The sequence below is a fragment of the Oryctolagus cuniculus genome, chromosome 14 (genome assembly GCF_964237555.1).
Source record: "Oryctolagus cuniculus chromosome 14, mOryCun1.1, whole genome shotgun sequence".
NCBI lineage: Eukaryota > Metazoa > Chordata > Mammalia > Lagomorpha > Leporidae > Oryctolagus > Oryctolagus cuniculus.
The window spans coordinates 14,072,812-14,091,765 of record NC_091445.1 but is presented as its reverse complement, the minus strand read 5'-3'; the positions used below and the strand labels follow the sequence as shown (position 1 = coordinate 14,091,765).

The window sequence follows — 18,954 nt, the reverse complement described above, 5'->3', positions numbered from 1 at the left end:
ACCGCGCCAGAATGCTGACACCACGCTGTTTGCACCTCCAGCCACTGGAATCAAGAGCCAAAGAAACCTGCTTTGTGTATAAAGTCCATAGTTGCAGGTATTTTACTGGGGCAACACAATACAGACTAAGGAATTTCTCACTGTGATATGAGTGCCTCTAGGGCTGGGTTCCTAACTTACCTATGGATGTTCAGGACAAGTGATGTTAATTTTTGAATGAATAGATAGATGGCTGGCTGTCTGGCTGGCTGTGTAGACTAATGAGTGACTGAAGAGACTTGCCCATCATGCTCATATTTGAAGGCTTCAGGAGTAAGGGCGGGTTATGTATTTTTGTTTTGCTTTTTAGAGATTTATTTATTTATTTGAAAGGCAGAGTTACAGTGAGAGAGAAGAATAGGGAGAGAGAGAGAGAAAGAGAGAGAGAGAGGTCTTCCATTCAATGGTTCACTCCCAGTTGGTTGCAGTGGCCAGAGCTGTGCCAATCCAAAGCCAGGAGCCAGGAGCTTCTGCCAGGACTCCCACATAGGTGCAGGGGCCCAAAGACGAACCATCTTCTACTGCTTCCCCAGGCCATAGCAGAGAGCTGGATCGGAAGTAGAGCAGCCGGGACTTGAACCTGTGCCCATATGGGATGCCAGTACTGCAGGCGGCAGCTTTACCATGTGTGTTTAATTTCCATTTAGTCCATGCATTTAACCCAGATTTCTAGATTAACCTTAAAGTTAAAGCATAGCAAAAGATTTTAAAAGGTTATTGTGTTATGAAACTTAGTATTTTTAATAGAGGAGAGGACCATATATAAATGGTCCACACACATAAATGATTTCAAAAAGTAAAAAGTGGGATAAAGGGGGGAAACTCAGGATCATGTGGGCAGAGTGGGTTATAGATAAGGGGCTTCCCCGAAGCAGTGACAGCTGAAGCAAGTGACAATGTGAAGCAAGATCCACATGGCCAGGATTCAGCCCAGAAGTGGCACATCTGACCTATGCTTACACTTCATTGGCTGGCACTGGTCACATGGCCTTGACTAACTACAGGTGGGCCAGGAAATAGAGTCTCCTCTATGCCCAAGCCAGTGGAGAAGACAGATCCTGATGAAACATGATGAATAAGGGAGTAAGGGAGTGACAGGGGCTGATGCTGTGGTGTAGTAGGTAAAGCCACTGTCTGTGACACCAGCATCCCATATGGGGGTCAGTTCGAGTCCTGTTTGTTCCACTTTCAATCCAGCTCCCTGCTAATGGCTTGGGAAAAGCAGCAGAAGATGGCCCAAATGCTTTGGGCCCCTGCTACCCACATGGGAGACCCAGAAGAAGATCCTGGCTACTGGCTCCTGGCTCCCAACTTCATCCTGGCCCAATCCCAGTGGATACAGCCAACCAGGGAGTGTGGGAAGTGGACCAGAATATAGAAGACCTCCCTCTCTCTGGCTCTCCTTGTCTCTCTGTAACTCTGCCTTTCAAATAAGTAAATCAAAAAAAAAAAAAAAAAAAAAAAAAGAAGAGGAAAAGAAAAGGAAGTGGCAAAAGCAGTAAATTTGCTGTTTGAAAATACTGTTTTTGAATATTAATAAATTTAGTGTGAAACAAAAGTAAAAATCAAAGGGAAATTGCACCAGTCAGAGGGGGTGGCAAGTGTTTGGCAAAGCAAAGAAATAGGAAAATGACCAATGGGTGGCTGGGATACAGTGAAAGAAAACCAGTATGGTGGGACACAGAATGCTAGAGAGAACAGCGTGGTGTGGGCCATGCCATGGGTCATGGATTCCATGCTCAGTGCAGTGGACTGCCTTTGTGAGGCTTCAAGAAGGGGAGTCCAGAGGTGAGAGCTGTGGTGCAGCAGGATGAGCTGAGAGTTAGGACTCTGGTCTACACCAGAGCGTCTGGGGTCACATTCCACCTCTGCTGCTGACCCAGTGCACTGCTGATGTACATCCTGGGAGGAGCAAATGATGGCTCAGGTACTCGGATCTCTGTCCCCCACATGGGGGCCCTGGATGGAGTTCCAAGCTTCTGGTTCCTGGTTGGTCCAGCCCTGGCTGTTATGGGCATTTGGGGGCGTGAACCAATAGATGGAAGATCTACCTCTCTTTCTCCTACCACTCTCCCCCGACCCCATGCCTTTCAAGTAAATACAAATAGATAAATAAACTTTAAAAAGGAAAGGAAATCAGAGGCAAACATTTGGAGCAGCAGTGAGGACTCTGCTCGGGATCCCCTCATCCCGTATTGGAGTGCCCGGGTTCAAGTCTTGGCTCAATTCCCGATTCCAGCTTCCTGCTAACGCACACCTTGGGAGGCAGCAAGCGATGTCTTGAGTGCTTGGTCCTCTACCACCATGTGGGAGACTTTAACTGAGTTCCTGGCTCCTGTTTTTACCTTGGCCCAGCCCTGGTTGTTATGGGCATTTGGGGTGTAAACTAATGAGTGAATGGATGAGCTCTCTCTCTCTCTCTGTCTCTCTCTCTCTCTCACTCTCTGTCTCTCTCTGTCTCTCCTTGCCTTTCAAGTAAATAAAATTAACAAATTTTGAAAATGAGTTATAAAATGGGACAAAAGATGAGTCATGTCTTGGTGAGACTGGGCACCAGTAAGAGACAGCTGTCTCGTGTGTATGCTTTTGTTATTTTATCTATTGATTCGATTTTCAGTAGGAAACCCCCAGCTCCAGCTCTGTCTATACACTTCTGAAGCACGTTAGACACAGCTTTCTTATCAGTCCTGGAAACCAGATAGACAGAGCAGGGCCTAGACTGATGCAGGGATCTGATAACCTGTCTTTCACTGCTTGCTTGTGAGAGCCTGGCTGCAAGCATGGATCACTGCTACTGGGACAGATTATTACCCCGGCTGCCCGGCTGCCATGGGCAAGACCAGACTGGTCTCGAGAGCACAGCCTAAGGGAGAAACTGCTGTCTGTGTGTGTGTGTGTGTGTGCTTAAATCTAAGAGGAGGGTTTTTTTTTTTTTTTCTTTTTTTTTCAGGCAGAATTAGACAGTGAGAGAGAGAGAGAGAGAGAGAGAGACAGAGAGGAAGGTCTTCCTTTTCCTTTGGTTCACCCCCCAAGTGGCTGCTACAGCCCGGTGCGCTGCGCTGATCCGAAGCCAGGAGCCAGGTGCTTCCTCCTGGTCTCCCATGTGGGTGCAGGGCCCAAGGACCTGGGCCATCCTCCACTGCACTCCCGGGCCACAGCAGAGAGCTGGACTGGAAGAGGAGCAACCAGGACAGAACCGGCGCTCCGACAGGGACTAGAACCCAGGGTGCTGGCGCCGCAGGTGGAGGATTAGCCTAGTGAGCCGCAGCGCCAGCCTATCTAAAAGGATTTATCAAGATGAAAGACAGTGGAGAGGCATGGAGCACCAATGGGGAAAAGGAAAGGAAAGCTAGGAAAAGGGGCCATCCCAATTTAGGGTTTTTGTTTTGTTTTGTTTTTCGAGAAGTGATTTTGTAACTTTGGGGGGCACAGTTTTAAATCTTCCTCTTTTTTAGATGTGGAATGCGTCTTTCCATGAGGAAGAAGCAGTTACTGTCAATGCTTAAGTGTATTTCTCCTTTTCTGTGCTGAGCAAATTGACGCTAAGCATGCTGCCACCGCTCTCTGATTTTGCACCAAGTGAATGTTTAAAGATTTAAAATAAACATGGTTCAGCTGACTGCTGGATGAGATTCATTACGCCAGGAGGAACTCAGTGGAACTGTTCAGGGCGATCTGGTTAATATCCCCAAGATTTATGCTTGCGGTAGAAATCGCACCGCTATTTACACGAAGGGTGTGGTTTGGGAGCAATGGCGAAGCCCCACTGAAGGGAGAATTTGCACAGTCAACGCCACTAATGAAAATAGCCACAGTTCAGCACTCTTTCCAGAAGTGTCAGTAGGCCCTTTTACGTGACACGTTATTTTCACATTTATACTCTTAGGCTGCCATCCCATGCCTGCATTGAGACTATTACTCTGCAAGATAGTTAAACAGGATAATACCAGCCTCCTGGATAACTTTGGGCTTTTCTTTTCCTAATGTTATTTATTTAGTTGGCAGGCAGAGAGAGAGAGAGAGAGAGAGAGAGAGAGAGAAGCTCCTATCAGCTGATTTCACTTGCAATGCTCGAAAAGGTCAGGACCGGGTTGGGGCAGAGCTGGGAGTCAGGAAACACAGCAGGATAACTCCTAAATGGTTACGTTAGCTTTTCTTTTACAGCTTTACCAGTTAAAAGCAAAAAAAAAAATCAATAAAAATTTAAAATTTAAAAATTCATGATTTTCCTGATGGTTAGTTTCTTTGTAGCTTTTTTTTTTTTTTTTTTTTTTTTTTTTTTTTGACAGGCAGAGTGGACAGTGAGAGAGAGAGACAGAGAGAGAAAGGTCTTCCTTTTGCCGTTGGTTCACCCTCCAATGGCCGCCGCTGCAGCCGGCGCACCGCGCTGATCCTGGCAGGAGCCAGGAGCCAGGTGCTTTTCCTGGTCTCCCATGGGGTGCAGGGCCCAAGCACTTGGGCCATCCTCCACTGCACTCCCTGGCCATAGCAGAGAGCTGGCCTGGAAGAGGGGCAACCGGGACAGAATCCGGCGCCCCAACCGGGACTAGAACCCGGTGTGCCGGCGCCGCAAGGTGGAGGATTAGCCTATTGAGCCACGGCGCCGGCCTCTTTGTAGCTTTTTAAGAAAGATTTATTTTATTAATTTGAAAGAGAGAGAGAGGGAGAGGCAGAGACAAAGAAAGGCCTTCCATTCTCTAATTCACTGCCCAAATGACTGCAACAAGCAGGGTTAGGCATGTCCAAAACTTCATCCAGATCTCCCATGTGAGTGGCAGGAGCTCATGCACTTGGGCCATCTTCTCTGCTTTCCCAAGCACATTAGTAGGGTGCAGGATCGGAAGTGGAGCACCCGGAACTGGAACTGGTGCTCATACGCAATGCTGGGCTTACCGGTGGCAGCTGAACCCATTGCACCACAATGCTGGCCCCTGATGGTCACATTTTAAAAAAATAATGATCCGTGAGTTATCTTTTAGCATGTGAGTAACATTGTGGAACTGCACTTCTTGGCACTGCCAACAGTTGAATAAGTTCCTCTTGGTTGAGCAGCAGCTTGGGACCAAGCGTCACCCAGCAAGCACTGTCCTGCTGATGTCCTCATAAATTTCCTCACTGGAGTGATGAGGCAGCCACTGGAAGATCTCTGACACCAAGTGCTCACTGTTTTTTTTTTTTTTAAACTTCTGCTTTCCTCGTTCAGTGCTTCTCCAACTTGTTCCAAAGCAGAACATTCTAGAATTAGTAGTGCCTGTGCCACACCATAAATATGCATCAGTTTTAATCCAAAAGAGTCTGATTTAGTGCAAAAAGACCTCTCTGTATCTACATCTGGATGCAGATATCTAGCTAGGTGTACAAATATTTGTGTCTTTATTGTATTTGTTTTTCAAGGATATTGAGTGTTGATGTTGTAAATCACATACCCTTGACCTTATATTTATAAACAAAGCATGGCTGGCTGCTGATTTCTTATCAGGCCTGTTGCCATTATTCCCCATTGGCATTTGCTCCTTGTTTACTCACTTTTGTACTCAGAAAATAGGATGCACTCTGATGTTTCAAGAAAAACTCATGGGCAAAATCCCTACAATTTAAAAAATTCCATTTTTTAGATTTTTTTTTTTTAGTGAGGAAAAATTCTATGATTTGATTTTTAGCACTGATGACATTAGTTCTGCTCCAGCATAGGTGATTTTGTAGATTTGGGCACTGATTCTTCTCTTTTCCAGCTGAAAATTCCCAATGTTTAATTGCTGGCTGGAAGATAAAGTAAGAGGAGATTGATACAGCCCAAGGTTAACTGGAGGGCAGCTGTGGGCAGGTTCTTGCTCCTGTTTTAACCTTTATTTAGCTCTGCCTGTGTGCAGGCATTGACTTAAGCCCAACAAGTCTGAGAAGCAGATAATATTCTTTCATTTATTAAATCTATTTATACTGGGTGCCAGACAATAATCTGCATCCTGAGGGTAGAACATGAACAAAACAAAACCCATGCTCTGGCAGTTTCTAATTCTGACCAGGGTTAGGGTTCTGTCTCTGTGTCTTGGTCTCTACCCCAGCCCCGACTGGTTCTGTGACCTTGGGCAGGTTGCAGAATGTCCCTTGCTTCAGTGTCTTTATCTGTAAATCATGGGTCCCTATCTCTGAAGGTTTATATGAAGTGATATGCCGTGACCACAGTGAGTTCCTTCTTGTAAAACTTACAACAGTGCCCACAGAAGGCAAGCATGACACAAGGGTACACACGGGAACACGGACGTTGTCAGCAAAGCAAGCATGCAGAGTGCCTTCCCTGTGTTAGATGTGGAAAAATACAAGGCACATAGAGCAAGCGGTGGTGCCGGGGGATCTGAAGAAAAGCAAGGGACTGGTGCTACGGTGTGGAAGGTAAAGATGCCAGCATCCCCTGTGGGCACCAGTTTGAATGCAGGCTTGCTCCACTTCCAATCCAGCTTTCTGCTAATGGCCTGGGAAAGGCAGTGGAGGATGGTTCAAGTGCCACCCATGTGGGTGACCTGGATGAAGCTCCTGGCTCCTGACTTCAGCCTGGTCCAGCCCTGGCTGTTTTGGCCATCTGGGGAGTGAACCAGAGGAGAGAAGATCTATCTCTGCTTCTCTCTGTAACTCTGACTTTCAAATAAATAAATAGATAAATCTATTTTTTATTTTATTTTATTTAATGAACATAAATTTCCAAAGTACAGCTTATGGATTACAATAGCTCCCCCCCCCCCATAACTTCCCTCCCACCCACAACACTCCCCTCTCCCGCTCCCTCTCCCTCTCCCTCTCCATTCACATCAAGATTAATTTTCAATTCTCTTTATATACAGAAGATCAATTTAGCATATATTAAGTAAAGATTTCAACAGTTTGCACCCACACAGAAACACAGTGTAAAATACTATTTGAGTACTAGTTATAGCATTAATTAAACACCTAAGAGTAATTGTGTATTAATTACAGAGTTCAACCAATAGTTTTAAGTAGAACATAAAAAATACTAAAAGGGTAAAGTATTAAGTTCTTTTTTTTTCTTTTTTTGTTTGTTATATAGTTTTTTTATTTAATAAATGTGAATTTACAAATTGCTGTGGCTCCCCCCCCCCAACCTCCCTCCCTCCCGTGGCCCTCCCCTCTCCTACTCCCTCTCCCATCCTGCCCTTCATTGAGTTTCATTTTCAATTACCTTCATATACTGAAGATCAACTTAGTATATACTAAGCAAGGATTTCAACAGGCTGCACTCACACAACCGCACAAGGTATAGGGTATTGTTCGACTAGTAGTGTTGCTTTTAAGTTTCATAGTAGAACACATGAAGGACAGAGATCCTACGTGGGGAGCATGTACCCAGTGACTCCCATTGTTGATTTAACAATTGGCACTCTTATTTATGACGTCAGCAATCACCTGAGACTCTTGCTATGAGCTGTCTAGGCTATGGAAGCCTTTAGTCAAGGCCATATCACAGTGGAGGTTCCTTCCTCCCTTCAGAGAAAGGCACCTCTCTCCTTGATGGCCTGTTCCTTCTGCTGGGGTCTTGTTCACCAGGATCTTTCATTTAGATTTTTTTTTGCCACCGTGTCATGGCTTTCCATGCCTGTGAGACTCTCATGGACCTTTTAGCCAGATCCGAATGTCCCAAGGGTTGATTTTGAGGCAGGAGTGCTGCCATTCTATGAGTCTGCTGTGTGTCCTATTTCCCCCACAGGATCATTCTCTCCCTTTTAATTTTATCCTTCATTATTTGCTTACACTGGTCTTATTTGTGAAATCTCATCGACACATACCCTATCTTTTTGATCGGTTGTGTATTTATTCTTATCACTTTACCAATTGCGCTGGCATTGGTACCTGCCTCCTTGGTAAGATTGAGTTGAAATCCCCTGGCATGTTTCTAGTTCCACCATTGGAGGTAAGTCCGAGTGGGCATGTGCCAACCTATATATCTCCTCCCTCTCTTATTCCCACTCCTATGTTTAACAGAGATCACTTTTCTGTTACTTTTAAACACCTAAGAATGATTGTGCATTGATTACAGAGTTCAACCAGTGGTCTTATGTAGAACAAACAGAGCAAAAACAACAACAACAAAAATACTAAAAGGAATAAAATAGTAAGTTGTTCCTCAACAGTATAGACAAGGGCTGATCATGTCATTGTCTCTCATAGTGTCCATTTCACTTCAATGGGTATCATTTTAGATGCTCGTTTAGTTGCCATCGATCAGGGAGAACATATGATATTTGTCCCTTTTGGACTGGCTTATTTCACTCAGCATGATGTTTTCCAGCTTCCTCCATTTTGTTGTAAATGCCCGGATTTCATTGTTTTTTACTGCTGTATAGTGTTCCATAGAGTACATATCCCATAGTTTCTTTATCCAGTCATCCGTTGATGGACATTTAGGTTGATTCCATGTCTTAGCTATTGTGAATTGAGCTGCAACAAATATTGAGGTGCAAATGGCTCTTTTTTCCTCCCCTTTAATTCCATTTGGGTAAATTCCAAGGAGTGGGATGGCTGGGTCCTGTGGTAGTGCTATATTTAGGTTTCTGAGGACTCTCCAAACTGTCTTCCATAGTGGCTTTACCAGTTTGCATTCCCACCAACAGTGGATTAGTGTCCCTTTTTCCCCACATCCTCGCCAGCATCTGTTGTTGGTTGATTTCTGTATGTGAGCCATTCTAACCGGAGTGAGGTGAAACCTCATTGTGGTTTTGATCTGCATTTCCCTGATGGCTAGGGATCCTGAGCATTTTTTCATGTGTCTGTTGGCCATTTGGATTTCCTCTGTTGAAAAATGTCTGTTAAGGTCCTTGGCCCATTTTTTTTATTGGGTTGTTTGTTTTGATTTTGTGGTGTTTTTTGACCATTTTATAGATTCTAGTTGTTAATCCTTTATCTGTTGTGTAGTTTGTGAATAACATCTCACATTCTGTTGGTTGCCTCTTCACTTTCCTGACTGTTTCCTTTGCTGTAAAGAAACTCTTCAATTTGAGGTAATCCCATTTGTTTATTTTATCTTTGATTACCCGTGCCTCTGGGGTCTTCTCCAGGAATTCTTCGCCTGTTCCGATATCTTGAAGGGTTTCCCCTATGCTCTCAATTAGTTTCATGGTGTCGTGGCGCATCTCTAGTTCTTTGATCCATGTTGAGTGGATTTTTGTATAAGGTGTAAGATAGGGGTCTTGCTCCATACTTTGACATGTGGACATCCAGTTTTCCCAGCACCATTTGTTGAAGAGGCTGTCCTTGTTCCAGGGGTTGGTTTTAGGTCCTTTGTCGAATATGAGTTGGTTATAGATGTTTGGATTGATCTCCAGTGCTTCTATTCTGTTCCATTGGTCTATCCATCTGTTTTTGTACCAGTACCAGGCTGTTTTGATTATAACTGCCCTGTAGTATGTCTTGAAGTCTGGAATTGTGATGCCTCTGGCCTTGTAAATAAATCTATTTTTTTAAAAAAAGAAAAGTAAAACTGGGCAAGGGAACATCAGAAAGTCCAGAGATGAGCTTGGGGGATCCCCTTTACTCATGTGGGTGGGAAAAGCCCCACTGTGAATGTGATGCCTGAACCGAAATCTGCCAGAAGCGAGATGCCCACTCATGGTGCTGGGCAGAGGATGAGCCATCCAGGCACAGGGAAAAGCAGAAGCAACGATACGGGCAAAGCACACAGAAGGCAGTAAGCTGGCATGTTCCAAGAACAGCCAGGAAGTTCACGTGACAGAGAAAGGGGGAGTGGTTGGAGCTGAGGACAGAGGGGCCGGGATCATAACGGAAGAGCCTCAGGGGCTAGAACTTTCTATGTTAGTCAGATCATGACTCTGCATCAAGTTGATGGCCTCAGGAGAGAACCCCTATTAAACTGGGCCCTCTTCCTCACCTAGGTTTTCGATGTTTGGTGAAATAAAGCAACGGATTTGCATCTATTTTCTTCTTTTCCACCCTCTGTGATATGCCCTGGCAGCAGAATAGCACCTGACACCCAGTAGGCTTTCAAAATGTAGTTGAGGAGGGAGTGAGGGGTGTTCTGTCCTAAGGTAAAGGTTTGTTTCTGGTACTGGGGTCCCACTGCCAGAGGCTGTTGTGGGTTCAGGAGCCAAGTGGACAGGCTGGTATCGAACCCTCAGCATCAAAGAAAAGTGCCACTGCTGAGTGGGTCACTGGCAGCCCAAGGAAGCTGAGGTGCTGGCTGAGCGGAGGAAGGCAGCTGCTGGCTGGGGCTGGCTGCCTCCCAACAGGGTGGGAAGCCACGCTGGGTTTTCCACCCACAGTGATCCAGCAGATGCCAGTCCATCTTTGCAGGAGCAAAGAGTGTCCAGAGACAGATTAGTGCTTAGGGGATACTCACTCCCTAGGAAAACCTCAAGAAAGGAAAACCTCTATCCTGCCAACAACCAACCATGAAGGAAAAAGAATTCTCCAGTTCCCTCCTGATGCTGCCTGGATGGCAGCCGACGATGTCCCAAGTACTCTGACCCCTGCCACCCAAGTAGGAGACCAGGATGGAGTGCTTGGCTTTGGCCCGGCCTGGCCTGTGCTGCTGCAGCCACTTGGGGAGTGTTTTAGCGGACAGAAGATTCTCTCGCTCTCAAATACATACATGCATACATGATCTTTTGGTAAGAATTCTCTGGTTGACAGTCGGAAAGGGTTTCTTGTATTATTCTCACCAGACCTGCCACACGCTCCCTGATACACACCTGTAGTTGCTCCTGGCATTTTGGTGAAGAAAGATGTGGCCAGGGATAGGGCTGCTGGAGGAGCGGGCAGTGATAAAAGCCAGCCAGTGAGAGCCTGTTGGAATCATCCTGGTGAAAAACGATGGTGTCATGCCCCTGGCTGGTAGCCACAGCGGCGGGGAAAGACGCTCGGAGTCGGGCTTTAATTTGAAGGTGCAGCCAACAGGAGTTGCTGATGCACTGGAGCTGGGGGTTAAAAGACTCCTCGTTTTGCGCTGTGAAGCACAAAGGTGCTATTTGGAGGTCTGACAGAGACAGGATTGAATGTGGGGTTTCTTTCCCCAGAGGTATCAGGAGATTCTCCAGGAATCTGCAAGATTGTTTTTTCCTGACGGGGAGTGTGCGTCTCGGCACTGTAATTCCAAGCGCCTGCCCTGTGGTCTTCGGTGGTTTCTCCAATGATCTCTTGAGTTTTGCAAGTCTTTCCACCCAAGCGAACGACTTCAATTAAAAAAAAAAAAAAAAAAGCAAAGCTGTAGATATGCTACACAGCCTTTTTAGGAGAGAAAGGGAACATTTTAAACCCAATTATGGAAGGACGGTGCAATGGCCAAGCTTTGGGTAAGCAGTAGCCCACAGAGTAAACCCCCAACCGTCTGAGCATGAAGCCGCTCCTTGGATCCACTGGCCTCACAAACCGCTGCCTCCTGACTGCACAGAAAATCCAGCGTGTTTGTGCTCAGTGCTGCTCTGATAAGACGCAGCGTAAAGTAAAACCTGAATAGAGCAAAAGATAATAGACAAAGAAAACCAGATTGCTAGGATTACGAGCAACTTTCATTTCTCTTTAGACCCATAAAGGTTTTCTGAGCTAACTAAACAGCGATTCATTTTAGAAAAGTTTCCATTCTGAGAGTGCCTCTTCATACAGGGCTTACCTGATCAGTCACAGAAAGAGTGATGTCCCCCCCGCCACCGCCACCAGCACCCCCACGAGCACACAAGCGCACAACACACACACACACGCTGCTTTGTTCTTCACGGCGTGTGCTGCAGCCTGAAATTAGAGAGTTTATTTCTCAATCCCATCAGTAAGACTCAAGACCTCTGAGGCAGTGTCTTGGCTGACTCTTCCGCTCTGCCAGTGCCTGGAACAGCACCAGGGATTTAGGAGGTGGTCACTAAATGAGCTTAAATGAAATAGTTGATGTTTGCTAATGGAGTTAATATACACACAGAACGGTGCCTGGCACGTAGGCAGTGATCAATAAACAATTCAGCGTCTCTCTCCCACGTGGGAGGCAGGACCCATGCACTTAAGGACTCAAACCCAGGTGCTCCAAGAGTGTATGTGGATATCACAAGTGTTGTCTCAACATCTGGGCCAAATTCTCACTGCAAACTGATAAAAATTTTCTAAGGAAAAACTTTACCATTTACTAAAACCAATCATTTTACCGTGTATTAAAGCATAAGAAAATCTTCAAAAGACTCATGGCCTCGGAATCAGAAAGTCAACTTATAAGGGCTGAACAAGAGATTCTTACAAATATTTATTAACAAAAGTGTTTTTGTAGCATTATGTAACAGTGAAAAATTCAGTTTGATTAAATATGTTATGAGGACACCATAAAGTAATAAATCCTATAGCAATTAAATTGCTGTAGAAGGAGGTATGTCAAGTATTATGAAATTTAAACATAGTTAACAGAGTGGTATGTTCAGTCTAATTCCTTAAATGAGAAGAAGCTCTGGACAGTGTGTCCTACAAAATATTAACCACAGTTATTTCTGGGCTGTGAGACTGTAGGTGTTTCAGAGTTTCATCTATGTGCTTATCTACAAGTTTTCAAATGTTTACAGTAAACTAAGGAAACTAGGTGTTGTTTTGTTTCTTTAAAAATAATAATGTGAGGGACTTCCGTGCAGCCAGCAAGACTCCACTTAGGACTCACACATGTTCTGGTGAAGTGCCTGGTTCAACTCCTGGCTGTTCTGCTTCCAACCCAGCTGCCTGCTCCTGCTGACGCTCACCCTGCGAGGCAGCACCCTGCCTCTGGCCCGGCCCCGTCCTGAGGTTAAGGCCATCTGGGAACTGAACCAGCAGATGGAAGATCTTCGTCTTGTTCTGAGTCTCTCTCCCTTTCAGATAAAAATGAAAATAAGATTTTAAAATGTTTTTTAAAATAAGGTTAGAAATTGCTATAAATAATCCAAAGCGGATTTCCTAAAGGACTCAAAGCTACTGTTTGTCCTGGCTCCTGGCCTCGGATCAGCGCAGTGCTGGCCATAGCGGCTATTTGGGGAGTGAACCAATGGAAGAAAGACCTTTCTCTCTGTCTCTCTCACTGTCTATAACTCTACCTGTCAAATAAATTAAAAAAAAAAAATACTGCTTGTCTCATGGCAAAAAAAAAAAAAGTAAAATTTGCAATTGCATTAAAATCACAAAGAAGGTCTGAATCTTTCCTGTTTTCTGTTGCCCAAACATTTATCTCCAGTGGAATTAACATTTCTCTCTGGTGTCCAGAGAGATTTCTAGAATTTCCATGGTCTGCCAAAAAAATTAATATTACAAATAATAATTAGGTTACAATGAAAACTCCAGAGAGGGCAGGGGTTAAGTAAAAAAGCCACAATTCACCGTCAGCCTTGAGTGAATCTGCACACTGGAAGCAAGCGGCGAGCTCCCCTTTCAGATGGGTGTATGCTAAGCACCACTGTGTGCCCAGGACTCACCGGACTGCAGGCAGAGTGTATGACCCAGGGTGGTTGCTGTCCAGGGACTACTCTGGTGTAGATGAGGAAAACCAGGGTCAGTAGCAAGGCTGGTTACCAGCTGCGAGGACTGGGGTGGGGGTGGGGGGTGTGGACCAACAGCGAGGGGCAGTTCCTTCCTCTGAGCCTGGGGTTGTATGCAAATTGTCTGAAAGTCTATCAGCTCCACAGTTGTGTTACAGCTCTTACAGCGTTGGAAAGAATGAAGTCTTGCAGCCCTGAGCAGCTAGTCTGGTTGGCAAGTTTAAGTCCTCTGCTCCTGCACGCATGGCCTTTGACCCTTGGGCCTAAGCTATCCTTGGATCCCTACTTGACCGTCACCAGCACTTGTCAAACAGAAAATCTGGAGATATTTGCCCGTTGATGGCCAATACGAAAGTGTTGCATTGCGATGTTTTAATGGTGGTAACTTCTGCAATTGTCAGGAAATAGCTACCAGAGACGGTTTCCTCCCAGGCTTCTTTGTTTAAAGACTGATCTTGCTACGGTTTATCTGGCAGGGACAAAGAAGCCGTAGTGAGTCAGAATTAAGGGCCACAAAAAGAACCAAAGCAAGTTTCAGGCTATTACGCCGGCAATGTAGGCACGTGTCTGTCCTTGGTGGCCAGGATGTCCAGTCTGACTTAATCCTGAAGATAATCAGGAGTGCTTGACAGGGAGATAGACTAGAAATTTAAAATCGGCCTCCCAGTTTCAGAAACCGGCCTCACTGATAAGAGCTCATTCTGAAGATGGATCTCCACCTGGGGTATGAGATCATGCCTGCCAAGCAGTTCCTGTCCATCTCAGACGCGCTGCTGGGCTGGCACCGAAAGGAGCCTGTGTCACATCAGGGGCCAGCGCAGGCACCCGGGGCGACGTGATTTGTCACTTACAGAGGGAGGAGAGAGATGCTGAGTCACCCTCTCTGGGAGCTATTTAAACAGAGGCTTCCAGGAGACACACAATCAACACCACCCCGCTCAGACAGTGCCCAGACCTCTAGCAATCACATGTCTAGTGTGCATGGTCCAGGACACCCGCAGTTTTAACACCATCGCCAGCCACTACCATGGCTTCTGATTTCTGGCTCCCTTCCTTCCCAGACTGTACGTCTATGGATCCACAGAGGCAGAGCCACCAATATCTCTTTTACGTTTTCTTGTGGCAATGATGGTCTTTCTCTTTCTTTCTTTCTTTCTTTCTTTCTTTCTTTCTTTCTTTCTTTCTTTCTTTCTTTCTTCCTTCCTTCCTTCCTTCCTTCCTTCCTTCCTTCCTTCCTTCCTTCCTTCCTTCTTTCTTTTCTTTCCTTTTCTTTCCTTTTCTTTCCTTTTCTTTCCTTTTTCTTTTCTTTTCTTTTCCTTTTCTTTTCTTTTCTTTTCTTTGTTTAAGATTTATTTATTTATTTTGAAAGTCCAAATAAATTAGAGAGAGGGCGAGGTAGAGAGAGAGCTTCCATCTGCAGGTTTACTCTGCAGATGGTCACTACGGCCAGCGCTGGGCCAGGCCAGAGCCAAGAGTCGGGAGCTACACTCAGTGTCCCACGTGGGTGGCAGGGGCCCAAACACTCTTCTGCTTCCACTGCTTTTCCTAGGCCATTAGCAAGGAGCTGGATCAGAAGTGGAGCAGACAGGGCATGAACTGGCATCCTGATGGGAAGCTAGCATTGCAGGAGGTGGCTTCACCCCCTGCACCGCAACGCTGACTCTCTAATGACAGTCTTTCTCACTTGACTTTCTTACATTTCTTTTTCATCAGCAAGCAATGGTTGCACAGCTCCTATGGGCTGTGCATTGAGCTAAGGTAAGTGTTGGTTAAGGGGTGAGTAAGGTGAACTCCTTGTCTATAGGAGCTCACAATCTAGTGGAAGAGGTACCAGGTATTGGGACAAACAATGGGAGAAGCTATGGCTCTCAGACAGGTAAGGATCAGACAATGCTCTGAGCCCTCACTGGGGAGGGGGTGGGGGACACCAGGCCCATTGTGTGGAAACCAAAACCCTCTGTGTCTGCCATCTGGGAGAAACTGGAGCAGAGTGGGAGACATTCGAGGGACGGGGAGGTTGCATGTTTGAGAAGGGCTTTTCACGCTAGGGGTTTATTCGCGTGTCTGCCTGTCTGCCAACCCTTACCCTGTTTGACCTGGGCTTGTTCTGCTGCCCTGTCAGCTGTGAGCGCTGGCCATGGCTGTCTTCCTGCCCATCCTCTAGGGGCACCGTGTGATGTGTCAGATGAGGACTCCCTGCACATGTGGCTGCCATCCCTCAGCCACAACCGTCCTGCCCAGAAGAGCTGCCCTTGGCTGGAAAGCCTGCTTCCTGGCCAGCCTTCTCCACCACTGTGTTAAGGAACCCGACTTGCCGTTTGGGGTCACATGCACGGCAGGTGCTGTTGACGAAACTGCTAGAGGAGCTGAATGCGACTGACGTCTTTGGGAGGGATGAGACTTGGCGAGCCCATGCTGTTGTGTCCAAATGCAGTTCCTGTCTCCGGACGGAAAGTTATTGCAGATAACGAGAGAGGACAGCAACTTGTTTCAAATACCAGACACGGCTGGGAGCTGTCTGAGACACCGTGCAAAAGCTTTTAGTTCTCACAGCAATATCATCCCTATATCAGAAATCCACTTATACAATGGGTTTATAAAACCACATTTATAAAAGCCCATCCTAGAAAGGAGAATATTATGACCCAGAGAAGAGACTTATCCAAGGCCGCTCAGCTTGACAACCTTTAGCTTGGACCTGAACACAGGTCTATGCAACTTGGAATCTTGCGTTCTTAAAACCTTGGGAATATTTCGCAGAAGGGGCCATGGAATATTAAGCAAGGCAGTCAGAATTCTCGGTCAAGTCTGATTATAGCTCTCCCCAGGAGTGATATAAATACAGGAGGTGCAGCCTGCATGTCTGAAGCTTTGTTCTCAAGTATGCTACTAATCTGAACAAACTGGCATGGAGGGAAGCAGCAAGCGTGCACTAAAATCTAGTTCACTCAGTGGAAACCGGGTTCAGGACATGCACATCCCCAGCTCTGTTAATAGTGAAGGAGAACACATTGGGAAGAGGATGCCGGTTTTTATGACTTGTTGATATCTGCAGGCTTTTTCCTTAAGTGTCAAAACAATTTACAGCATTGCCAGCAGCATTCAGTACATTCAGAACAGGATCATTTCGCCCGCAGCTGGACCAGGGCCGTGCTTGGGACAGCACCGAGCACAGCCTTCCAGCAGACGGGCCAGGGAGTGAGCCAAGTTCAGTGCGTGAAGAGCTGGGCAGAGCCGTTTAAAGCAGCAGGGTTTATGTAAGTGTGACCTCACTGCTCCCACTGGAAATGGGTCAGACTGCAGCCGGGACATCCAGGGGCCTTCGTGACTCCAGTGAAATCAGACTGTGGCTTTTCCTCCAAGCTCCTCTGTGCACAGGAACCCGTGACACTGTTGTGCTGTCGGGATGCGTTTCAGCCGGAGTGGTCCCACCCTCTTCTTGCTTCCTTGTAGTTAACTGCTATTACATATATATTTACATGTGCATTTGTTTCTTTTTGGCGAAACATGCTAAACTAAACAGGAGACATCACACAAGACTGTCATAGAATTTCCTATTGGGAATGGAGGAAAAAAGTTTGGGAACAAGAAATAGTTTTTTTTTTTTTTTTTTTTTTGCCTCTCCCAGCTGTGATTCAGTTCTGACTCAAAAGGAAGTGTGCCACCTACTGAGTCACCGGAGCCACTTCCTGTGGCAGTTTGGTTTATTCTGAGGGGCATCAGGCCAAGCACTGCCCTGCCCTGACCCTGACTGGCTCAGCAAGAGCCAAGGCGCTCACAGCTTGAGGTGGTTTAGCCTGGGACTCTTGAGAACATCACATATTAAGTTACAAGGGCTCCGTTTCCTAGCAGGGAGTCTGTAGCAACGCAAAAAACGAACATGGTTTATTTACAAACTGAGTACATCGTGACTCAACCTGAAAATCCTTGCTTTTTCAGAAGGACTGTATTCCACATGGCCACTTGCAGGCTCTGAAGTTCCACCGGCTCTGTTTTTCCTGAGGGCAGTGTGGGCAAGCCCGGAGGGTGGCACTAACCAGAGGAGGCTTAGGGGGACCCTTTCATCAGGGAAGAAAGGCTGGCCTGCTATTTGTCCATTTTGCATCCTTGTGAGTGTGTGCTTGCTGCAGTGTGCACAGGGTCAGGCAGGGGTGGGAGAGACGGTGGCAAAGCAGGTGTGCAGCTCCTAACCTTATGGCATTTCTGCCTCCCACCCCAGATGGGAAAAATGTACTCCCCACAAAGCAGGTGCCCCTGCCTGGCGAGCCCCAGCATGTAGCTCCGGCCATGCTCCCAGGATCTCAGATACTTGTTTGTCGAAAAGCCACATGAGAGAAAAAAAGCAAGAAGAAGGAAGGAGGGGAAGGAAGCAGGAATGGAAAGAGCTGAGAGGAGTGCAAGCAGTTGCCTTGGGGCCGGCTCTGTGGTATAGTAGGTTAAGAATCCACCTGTGGTGCCAGTATCCCATCTAGCTGCCAGTTCGAGTCAAAGCTACTCCACTTCTGATCCAGCTCCCTGCTGATGGCCTTGGAAAGCAACAGAAGATAGCCCAAGTGCTTGGGCCCCTGTACCCACGTGGGAGACCCAGAAGAAGCTCCTGGCTCCTGACCCAGCTCCGGCCTTTGAGGCCAGAGTGAAGCAGTGGATGGAAGACCTCTCTCTCTGTCTCTGCCTCTCTGTCTGTAACTCTGCCTCTCAAGTAAATAAATAAATCTTAAAAAAAAAAGTTGCCTCAACACCATTTTTTTGTTCTCCTTGTACTTGCAAATGAACATGAAAGCATCAAGGTATTTGTTTTCTTCTGTAAGATTTCCAAAAGGACTAAAGGCTTTGGCTCTTGGGTGGATTTGAAGAGTCAGCAGTGCCTCACAACACTTAGTCTCTTAACAGAGAGGTACAGCAGCAGGCGAGCTCTTCCTGACACTAGGTCAACTCTAGAAGTCCTGAGAATCACTTCTGAGAGTAAGCGGAACCGTGTTCTGATTCCTCTGGTGGGCCATGCCCAACAGGTGCTTCAAAGAACGGCTTGCAAATCCGTGTGACCTTGAACAACTAATTGTAGACGAGTTGGAAGGATTCGCTGAATGGTGCCTGGCACACAGTAGGCATCTCGTAGGTAGAAGCCATCACCACCACTGCTTCTTTTATTATCATTACCATTACTACCTCTACTGCCATAGCTTAGGTCACACCTAAGGCCAGCAGCTAATGCAAGGTGTGACCCTTGGCCTCTGTTGAATGACGGAATACTGTAATTCAGGATGTCTCAGCCTTTCTAGACACGTGCTCATCTTCTGATAAACATACGAGTCTTAAGTTGATCTCCAGCTGAAAGCTCTGTAAAGAGATATTATATAGGTAACAGGCCACGTGTTTACAAAGTGCTTAACATGTGTAATTTGTGGAAGCGATATTTTTC

The 18,954-nt window shown here is 46.3% G+C and overlaps 1 long non-coding RNA gene across 1 annotated transcript; it reads right to left on the bottom strand.

The window, feature by feature from the left end:
- Positions 1-4,654: 4,654 nt before the first annotated feature.
- LOC138845138 (uncharacterized) lies at positions 4,655-14,573 on the bottom strand. The gene is made up of 3 exons (XR_011381918.1): positions 13,473-14,573; positions 7,232-11,234; positions 4,655-5,799 (listed from the first exon to the last, which is right to left on the bottom strand). It is a non-coding gene; the product is annotated as an uncharacterized lncRNA (long non-coding RNA).
- Between the last annotated feature and the right edge of the window lie 4,381 nt (positions 14,574-18,954).